We start from the raw sequence: 10,464 nt of genomic DNA on the forward strand, positions 1-10,464 counted from the left end.
GGTACTCCTGGAAGTACATAGGATTTTTTGGGGGTGGGACAAACAGGTCTATATGATTTTTTTTTCCTAGATAGCCTTGGTTTGTGTAGGAAGGACATAATGTTTGGAGGTACTGCAGGGGTGGTATTTTCCATAATAGTTTAGCCACCTAGTAGACAGCAGAAGCATTAAGAGGAAATACATACATTCTAGGTAGTGATTTGCCTTCTCTTCCATTCTTGGGCTCTGTGTGTTGTTACATTGTTGCTTCTTACTGATGATGGAATTGCACCCCTAAGGAATGCCACCTGAGGAAATGGATGTCGCTCCTATTGAGGCAACTGACATTTAAACACACCTTGGTTTGTATTACAGCTAACAGGTATGAATGAGCCTACATTTATTTCTTTTTAAATGGTTTTTCCAGGTCAATACTGATATGAGAGAAATTACGTGGATTTTAGAAACTGAGTTTGCTTCAGTTGGCACATACAATACTCCTGGGAAACCCTGTGTATTGGGTTACATATTGTTTCAAAGAAAAAACGTCCTTTTTATTTTTCTATAATAATTAAAAAGCCACTAGCAAAATATCGATGTTTTATTTTTCTCATGTCCCTTAGCTGCTGCACTAGTTAATATGCCTTTCCTGGAGCACCCTGAGTTTGAATGATTCCATATTAGTTCTGTCCTAGGATAGGAAAATGTATGTAAATGTGTTTTTAATTGGTAAATAGGCAAGAATCTGGGGCAAAGGGCTCAACAAATAAATAAGAAATAATGAAAATAGCGGGGCTTGAGATGTAGGTATGCCTCATTAGTTAAATACGATTCTATTAAAACCGCAAAAAAATAAAGCTGATGGTCAGAGCCAGGACGACAGATATCTATCCCTTCGGAGACAAACATCGAAGGGGCAACAGAGAATCAGAAGCCGATAATTGGAAAAGACTTCAGAGGTTATGTAGCCTAACCCACCAAACCAGACTGAAATCTGCTTGGTGACCTCCATGAAGATTGATCATCTAATCTGTTTGGAGACTTTCGTGAGAAGGATACAAGGCAGTCTATTCTGCTCTTGGGTGGTTCTATTTGTTTGGATGTTTTTCCTTACATCAAACCTGTATCTGCTGTTCTTTAACTTCTACCCATAATTCCTGGCTCTGCCCTCCAGGGCCAACTAGACCAAGTATAATCCTTCTTCCTCCTGGAAGTCCTTCATATACTTGAAGACAGTTATCATAGCAAACCTACACCATCAAGGTCACGCTTCTCAAGATCCTTAAATGTGGTACCCAGAACTGAATACAGTACTATTGAAGGGGAAGGGGCATCTAGATGGGGCAGAGGATAGAGTGCTGGACCTGGAGTCAGGAAGATCTGAGTTCAAATCCAGCCTCAGACACGTATTAGCTGTGTGACCCTGGGCAAGTCACTTAACTTTTGTTTCCTCAATATTTTCCTTAGTTCTAAAATGGGGAAAATAATAAAACATACCTCCCAGGGTTGTTGTAAGGATAAAATAAGATATATTTGCAAATTGCTTTGCAAAACTTGAAGTGCTATATAAGTATTATTGTTTTTATTATTACTATAAAAGTGTAAGGTATCAATGCCTTAGTTGTATACCTCTCTTAAAGTAGCCTAATATTGCATTGGGATTTTTGGTTCTCCTATCACATTACTAAATTATACTGAGCTTATAGTCCACTGCAATCCTCAGATAAACTTTTATGTAGGTCGGTATCCCTATCTTGTACTTGTGAAGTTGGTTTCTTGAACTTAAGGGTAAAATTTTTACAACACAGTACAATATAATGCAATGCAATACAATATGATACAAAAAGCAGAACAATACCATATAATACCCATATATTAAGCACCTACTATGTGCCAGGAACTGGGGATACAAATAAGAAAAGGAAAGATAGTCCCTGCTTCAAGGAGCCCACAGATTAAATAAGGAATTTATAATCTAATTGTATTATTTTACATTTATTCCTACTAAATTGCATTTTATGAATTGCCCTATCCTGTTAAGACCTTTTTGGATCCTGTCTCATCTACTAATATATTTGTTATAGCTTTGTTTCATTTGCCACTTTGCTAAGTGTGCTGCAACTGAGTCCCAAAAGACAAAGAACTTATTGAGTCTCTCTGAGCATCCCTAAGGCTCAGACGTGACCAGTTGCCTCTGCCCCAGACATTAGGCAAGCTCTGGCAAGCTCTCTCTTTCTATTTAAAATTTATTTATTTATTTAATTTTTAATTTATGGAATAAAACAAGCATTTCCATAACATAGTATAATAAAAAATGAAATCGTAAATCTATTATGTACAACTTGCTATTCCTTTTAAATATGTAATAAAGTTATCATGTAAATTTATTTTTTTCCCTTTTTTTTCTTCTCTTCTTTCTCTGCCCTCCAAGGCCAACTGGAACAGCATAATCCTTCATCCTCATGGAAGTCCTTGAAATACCTGAAGGCAATTATCATAGCAAACCTATACCATCATGGTCATCCTTCCCTAGATACTCAAATGTGGTGCCCAGAACTTTATACAATACGTCTGAAGGGGCAGAATATATAGAATACTATACTATATAATACAAGTTCTCTCTTTGTACTTAACATCCCCACCCCTGTCATTTTCTGGAAACTTTCGTACTTCATACTTTTCCCTGTTTGGCGGGGTTGGACCTCCCACGTTACCAATCTAGAATTCCTCCCCATTCTTCTCTCTCCCCAGACACACATATCAAAGACAGAAAACCAACTAGATGTTCCTGAGGGAGAATCTTTCCCCTTCCTCTAAAACCTATGAATGTGGCCGATCTTTGGGAGTTTCCCTGGTGGGAAGTGGATTGTGACTCAGGCTAAGTGTACATAGAATTGTGTTGTAGGAGGTACAATTGTGAGAGTGCTAAGGAATACATAATCGAGGTATTTAAAGAAAGGGAAGGTACTAAAATGATGAAAACAAATTTGGATTTGCTCATACCAGAAAAGGAAACTTAGAGAACACCAACTATGAAACTGTATGCCTGCTCTCCCACCTATGTGAAATCTTTATTCAGGTCTTCTACGCATGAATCTGGGCCTTCTTCAGTGAGGGCATTAATAAGGAACACATAGGCTTTTGCAAGTAACATTCACCAGTGCATCACATCTTGACTGTTTTACAAGTGACCAAAAGATATATAGAGTATAGGATCCCATCGTAATTATTTTGTTGATTATGAAAAAAATTGATTTGATAGAACAAAACGCTTCCCTAAAGCTTTTTTTCCCAACAAGATATCTCCCGTTACTGTGTCAAAACTATTTTTGTATCCTTGAAAGGCATGACAACAAGAAGAGTCCTCTGATTATTGTTCAGTTGTGTCCAACTCTTCATGATCCCATTTGGGGTTTTCTTGGCAGAGATACTGGAGTAGTTTGCCATTTCTTTCTCCAGTTCATTTTACAAATGAGGAAACTGAGTCACCCACCTAGTAAATGTCTGAGGCTGGATTTGAACTCAGGTCTTTCTGACTTGAGGCCTGGCAATCTATCCACTACACCACCTAGCTGCCCTTGTTGTTATTGTTGTTGGTTCTTTGGTCCTGAAGAGGAACAATGACATCATGATATAGGCATAAAATAGGATGGTGAATGCTTACCAGAAGTGTTTGTTACTGTGTTTGAGGAAATCTACTGCAGGAAAATGTGGTTGGTGAGGTCCTCCTGCTTCTCTGATGCCATCGTGCTGTTTATATTAAGCACTAGAACATTGCTGTGCCTCTTGTGAGAAATCCATAACCCTCCCAAAAGAGTGTCGCCTGACTATTCACATGGTTAAGACCAAGTGGATGAAGAATGCCTACTGTCCAGATTATGACATGCATCATACATACACAAACCATGGAACGTGAAGAGGAAGAGAAGTGTAGAGTGTATTGCCTTTAAGAAATTCCCTAAATGTTTTTCTTTAAACAGAAAAAGTTTTCTTTCTCCAGTCTTGGCTACTTCTCTCACCATTCTCCATAATTTTTTTTTAAAAACTTTTTGTTGTTCAGTTGTATCTGACTCTTTGTGACCCCATATCGGGTTTTCTTGCAAAGATACTGGAGTGGTTTGCCATTTCCTTCTCCAGCTCATTTCACAGATAAGGAAACTGAGGCAAAGAGAATTAAGTGACTCACCCAGGGTCACATATCTAGTAAGTTTCTGAGGCTAGATTTGAACTGAGGAAGATGAGACCTCTGGATTCTAGGCCTGGCATTCTATTTACTGTGCCACTTAGCTGTCCCTTAAAAGTTTTCACAAAGGTACATTTACTTCAAGGAAGTAGCAAGAAAATGTATATTCTCCCCAGTGTCCCAAGAGCATAGTCTCTCCTTTATTCCAGAAGGGAGTTAGCTCAAAACCTAGCTAAGTCCCTCATAGCATTAGCCCCACTAGATATTTGGTATTAAAAAATACAGAGTTCCTTATTTTTTGGGGGGAGGAGGTATTATGAGAGCAACTTGTCCAGATGAGGCATGACTGGCAGATGAGTCCTCAAGCTTCCACTGGTCTGAGTCCAGAGGGTTACTTCACCCCATGCTACTCAGGGCATTTACGTTGGGCCAGCTACAAACCTGGCCCGGACTTCAAATTCCAGATTCCATTGTCTTTCTCTCCTGACCTTTTGGAACTCTAAGAGTTGGGGTCTCTACTCCTTTTACATAGAATAAGAAAGAACAAATGCAGAGGCTAAGAACCTGTACCTGTTTCTAAGGGCCCCATTGCCTCTATAGGAAGAAGGCCCCGAAGTCTCTTTCCTTACAGCATCGTTTCTTACCAGATGCCACGAGTGAAGAAGTCAAACTACAAACACTGGAGCCAAAAGGCCTGATGCAGGAAAGCCATACTCTTTCCAAGATCACTGACTGGTCCAGCAATCATCGCTGCCAGTTCTCTCAGTATTCTGTTCATTTGGGCAAGGCACTCTGATCTCATTGAGGGCAGCTCAGTGCTCTCATCCTGCCTCTTTATCTTGTTTATTGGATCTCTATTAGTCATTTTTGACCTGTTCTTTGTCATCCAAAAATCATTTTTCTGGGCAGAGAAAGCAGAAGAAACAGAATGAGTTGATTGATAATCTCTGCCTTCTCTTAGCCATTAGTTATTGTCATCTTTTCCAGCTTCCTAGTCTTCTCTCTTTTTTGATCCTCCCTTCCCCCCCAACATAGTTAAAAAAACAAAATAACTCCCTTTTTATTGACCTTAACTTACCTTGCTAGCCTCAGTTTATTATGAACTTCATCACTACTACCACTGTGCTTACAGGCCTGCGACACTTTGATATTACCTGTCTGTTATCTGACCTTGCTTCCATTATCTGTACTTATATTTTAAAAATCTAAGTTGCTTGATGTGTAGTAACCCTGTGTATCAACCTCAAACTCTTTAGATAACTCCTCTTTTTCTCTTCATCAGAACTGTTAGTCTTTGTGTCTTTGCGTTTTTATTCCTGAGTGTTTTCCATCCCTTCTGGGATGACTTTCCCCCTAGAAAGTAGTCTTCCCTTCCAAGAAGCAATGACCCAAATGGCATATGATTGCTGATCACTGGTCAATCTTCTTCTGCCTTTGTATTTCTTCTCTGATGACAGCAACTGACAAACCTGAGGAAAGTGTGCTGTACCACGGTGCCTGATAAGTGAGTTTGAGAGTTCCTGTGAATTGGTGCTGCCCATCCAGTGGGAGGTGATTCCTGCAGTTATACTGCTTATCAGAGGCGTTGCCCATTGATGGGATCATCTGGAACCTCAAATAATAAAGAATCTTGCAAGGCAGGGCCAGTCCATGCATTTTCACTCTCTCTCTCTCTCTCTTTTTTTTTTTTTTTTTGCTTTTTGGTGAGGCAATAGGGGTTAAGTGGGACTTGCCCAAGGTCACACAGCTAGTAAGTGTTATGTATCTGAGGCTGGATTTGAACTCAGGTCCTCCTGACTTCAGGGCTGGTGCTCTATCCACTGTGCCACCTAGCTGCCCCCTATTTTCATTCTTGCCTGGAATTCTCTCCCTCCTGGGTCTGTCTCCTGGCTTCCTTCAAGTCCCAGTTAAAATCCCATCTACAAAGAAGACACTTTAATGCTAGTGCATTCCCTCTAAGATTATCTCCACTTTATCCTGTCTGTTTTGTTTGTACAGTTACTTGTAAGTTTTTCCCCTAGTAGAACATGAGCTCCTTGAAAGCAGGCATTGTTTTTTGCCTTTCTTTTAATTCTCAGTGCTTAGTACAGTGCCTTGCTGGAACTGGCCAGTTGGGCAGCACAACTTTCTTTTTCTTCCTTCCTTCTTTCTTCCTTCCTTCCTTTCTTCCTTCCTTCCCTTCTTCCTTCTCTCTTTCCTTCCTTCCGTCCTGCCTTCCTTCCGTCCTGCCTTCCTTCCTTCCTTCCTTCCTTCCTTCCTTCCTTCCTTCCTTTTTTACCTAGCCTTCATCACTGAATGGACATTGCCTCAGTCAAACTGAGACCTGTTAAAGACCTTAGCTTAAAAAGACCAAGGTCTCCCACTGCATCCAGGGTCATCTCCAGCTGTCCTGATCCATATCTTGCCACTGGACCCAGATGGCTCCTGAGGTGAAAGTGAGGCTGGTGTCTTTGCACAGCCCTCCCTCACTTAAATACAATCATGGCATCACCTCCCTGATGTCATAGTCTTCTTCCAGAGAGAGGACAAGCAACAATAAATGCTTATTGGCTTGTTTCCTTGTGAGTTGCTTAGGTAGTGTAGGTGTGAGGTGAAAGTGAAATGTCTAGTTGGTTGGTCCACAAAGCACCTTGACTTTTCTGGGAGAATATGTGATGGTGATGAGTTATTATTTTGTGTTTTAAGTATTTATTAATAATTGCTAATTAGTCTTCTATGTTTTAAGCATGACTTCTGTGGCGGAAGAAATAAATAGCTGTCCTATGCCTGATGCTCATCATCATCATTATTATTATTTTACAATGAGTGCCTTTTCTTAGAAGAGACCCTGTCAATCCCTTTTGGGGAGATCCAAGGCATGAGTCATGTCCAAGCTTTGTTTAAGAGATTTCCCCAGATCTCTGGAGTGAGTTGTAATGGGTCAGAAACAAAAAGAAATAAACCCGATTCCTCCCTGCCCCCATCCGCTTTGGGTTCAAGTCATCTCAGCTGAACCTAGTCTGTTCTAGTGCAGAGTTCAAGTCTTTTGTGGAAGGGATCTGTCCTTAGCAATGGGTCATAAATGTAGAGGGATTTCAGGGCTGGGGATCAGGAAATGCTTCTTAAGGAGAGTGATATTTCTGCCAAACCTTGATATGGGCTAAGGGTTCCAAGAAGGAGAGTTGAAAAGGGAATCCATGTCAGACTGGAGGAATGTAGGGAACAACATATAGGCTAGTGTGGATGCAATGTAAAGGGCGGGAGAGGAGTAGTATGTAATCAGCTAGAAGGAGAGACCAGAGCCAGGCTGAGAAGGGCTTTAAATGCCAAATAGAAGAGTCTACATTTTATCCTAGAGGCAATAGGGATCCTAATGACATGGTCAGATCTGCACTTTACAGACAAATAATAATTTGGAAGGTATATGAAGGACTTGATTGGACAGGGAAGAGGCTGGATGCAGGGAGATAAAATGAGGGTGTTACAGTAACCTAGGTGAGAATTAATGAGGATCTGTTCTGGGGAATTGTGAATGAACCGAGAGAATATGTGAGCAGTGTTAAAGGAGTAGCTATTTGGTAACTTAATTAGATATGGGGAGTGAATAAGAGTGAAGGGGTGAAGATGGCAATTAGGGTCTGAAAATTGTAGTGCTATTCAGGTTATTATTCCCTCCGTATTCTTCACATCTTTTTCTTCTTTGTTTTCACATCGAAGACTCTCTCCCTCCCTCCCTCCCTCCCTTCTTCTCTCTCTCTCCCTCCCTCTCTCTCTCTCTGTCTCTCTGTCTCTCCCTCTCTCTCCTTCCTTTCTTCTCCTCCATCTCCCCTTCCCTCCTCTCCCTCCTCCTTCTTCTCCTCCTCATTCTCCTTCTCTCAAAGGAATATTCATTCTTCTTAATGGTATAGAAGGAAGAGAGTTATTCTTCAAACTCGTTTGCCATCTCTTCCAGAAGGAAAACCAAGTTTGAATAACGAACATAGATAGTAATCACATGGTTGATGCAGAAATACAAATTCTGTCACATTCCACATAGGGCATTGTAAAATTTCCCCTCTTCTACATATGCTCTGCAATTGACATCCTCAGTGGTTAGTTTTTCAGCTGCTCATGGGAATCTTCACCTCTGGAATTTGCCACTCTGCCTTCTTGCCTCATTAGGAGTCAACATCCAACTTCCTTTCCTTTTTGCTACTAACTTATTTCCTCCTCTTTGTCTTTGATTTCTTTCTCCTACTTCTCTTTGAAGTATTTCAAGTCCTATCTAGTTCAAACTGTTCTCCTTATCTTCCTTTAATCTCTCTTCAGCTTCTCCAATAATTCTTTAAAATGCCCACTCCCCAAATCCAACTTCTAGTCTTCCTTATGTTTCCAAAGGTAGTGTGGCAAAGTCGTTGTCATTGTTGTTCATCCTTTGTTCTCAAAAAGGACCAATGACATCATGAGGGTGATTTCTTGACTTGGGTGTGCATTGGATGTAAGTGAGGCAAAGCCGTGCACCATCATCAACCTCACTCTGTTCTCTAGAGTTATCTGAGTCTCGTGGCAAGACACAAATCAACATGAATGTGGCAGAGTGGGAGAAAGCTGATCTCCAAACCAGGGATATCTGGGTTTAAGTGCAAATTCTGAAACATACTGGCTCTGGGACCCTGAGCAAGACATGTAAACTCTCAGTACTCTAGGAAACTCTCTAAGATCAATGAGTGGCAGAGAAGGCTCTGTCTTGCATTAATAGAGGAAATTTCACTGAGGAATGCCCTTTAGCACTGAAATTATAAGGCCTATCCTTCTTACTATCCTCTAAATTACCTTGAGAATCTCTTTGCTGCCTTCTCTTCCCTTTCCCATTAGCTTATTTCCACTGGATCCTTCTCTCATACACCCTTCCCCTACAAGAAAGGAGATTTTTTGAAATGGCCAATTAGTTAATTTGACCAGTGAATTCAGAATCAAAACTGTACCTTTTGTGGCTTTATAGATTTATGATCATATGATATCTCTGGGGTTCCTTGATACAATTTCTTTATTTTTGTAGTTTAGTTTTTATTTTATAATCAGAAACTTAACTCTGTTGTCTAGCCAGACTTGTGGAAGGAAAAAGGAAATGAAATCCAGAGAACTGCAGCAAGTGAGAGCACGAGGATTACAGGGTATAAGAGCAGATGGGGTTCTGGGGTGCGCTCTCCAGCTACAGAGGAATGGTTTGATGGTTAAGACAAAAAAACAAAAGAAAACAAAACAAAACAAAACTTGTGAGAATTGTCCACAGTCAGAGATGGTGATCTTCTTGCTGGTCTTGCCACCCCAAGAACCAAAACGCTCCATGGCTTCCACAATATTCATGCCTTGTTTCACTTGGCCAAAGACCACATGCTTGCCACCCATCCAGTCAATCTTAGCAGTACAGATGAAAAAGTGGGAGCCATTTGTGTTGGGTCGATGATTTGCCATGGACAAGATGCCAGGACCAGTATGCTTCAGGATGAAGTTCTCATCAGCAAATTTCTCCCCATAGATGGACTTGCTACTAGTGCCATTATGGTGTGTGAAGTCACCACCCTGGCACGTGAACCCAGGAATGATTCTGTGGAAACAGGATCCCTTGTAACCAAATCCCTTCTCTTCTGTGCTCAGAGCATGAAAGTTTTCTGCTGTCTTTGGAACCTTGTCTGCAAAGAGCTTGAAAGTAATCTGACCTAGGGGCTCATTATCGACGGCGATATTGAAGTACACGTTGGGGTGTGTCATGGCCTCACAGATGCCTGGGCTAGGTGTGACAGCAGAGGCAGAAGTGGCAGGGATCCATGTCCAGCAAACTGAACCAAGATGAGGACTCCTGGTGGCAGCATCTCCTTGATACTCTTTCAACAGCACTCCCAATCTTGTTTTTCTATTCTCCTCACAGAGAGTGAGGTTTGGAGAAGAAGAACAGATAATTGCTCTCAGCGTGACACAGTGGCCACCTGCATCTTCTTTCCTCTAGGCTCGATGACCATTTGTACCACTGATCTGCTAGTCTCTTGTTTCAGTTATAAGTAATGATCAGAGGTTATCTGCTCTCTTTTAAACTCTTCATTCCCACCCATTTGCCCTTGCAGTGAATAAAATAGCTGGAAAATAACACATAATATACCCAGGAGACTTTCACTTTGGTCCTGCTGGTGGATTAAGAGAAACTGTTTTTTTGATTTGTTTTGATTTTTATTGTCTGTTTAGAACTAATGAGTTTCTCTCTCTCTCTCTCTCTCTCTCTCTCTCTCTCTCTCTCTCTCTCTCTCCTCTCTCCTCCTCTCCTCTCTCCTCCTCTCCTCTCTCCTCCT

The 10,464-nt window shown here is 41.0% G+C and overlaps 1 pseudogene; it reads right to left on the reverse strand.

Annotated features, from left to right (window-relative positions):
• Positions 1–5,572: 5,572 nt before the first annotated feature.
• On the reverse strand, positions 5,573–9,892 carry LOC114027481 (annotated as a pseudogene).
• Positions 9,893–10,464: the final 572 nt, after the last annotated feature.

This window comes from Vombatus ursinus, unplaced genomic scaffold (assembly GCF_900497805.2).
Source record: "Vombatus ursinus unplaced genomic scaffold, bare-nosed wombat genome assembly UNPS02014861.1, whole genome shotgun sequence".
In the NCBI taxonomy this organism is placed as follows: domain Eukaryota; kingdom Metazoa; phylum Chordata; class Mammalia; order Diprotodontia; family Vombatidae; genus Vombatus; species Vombatus ursinus.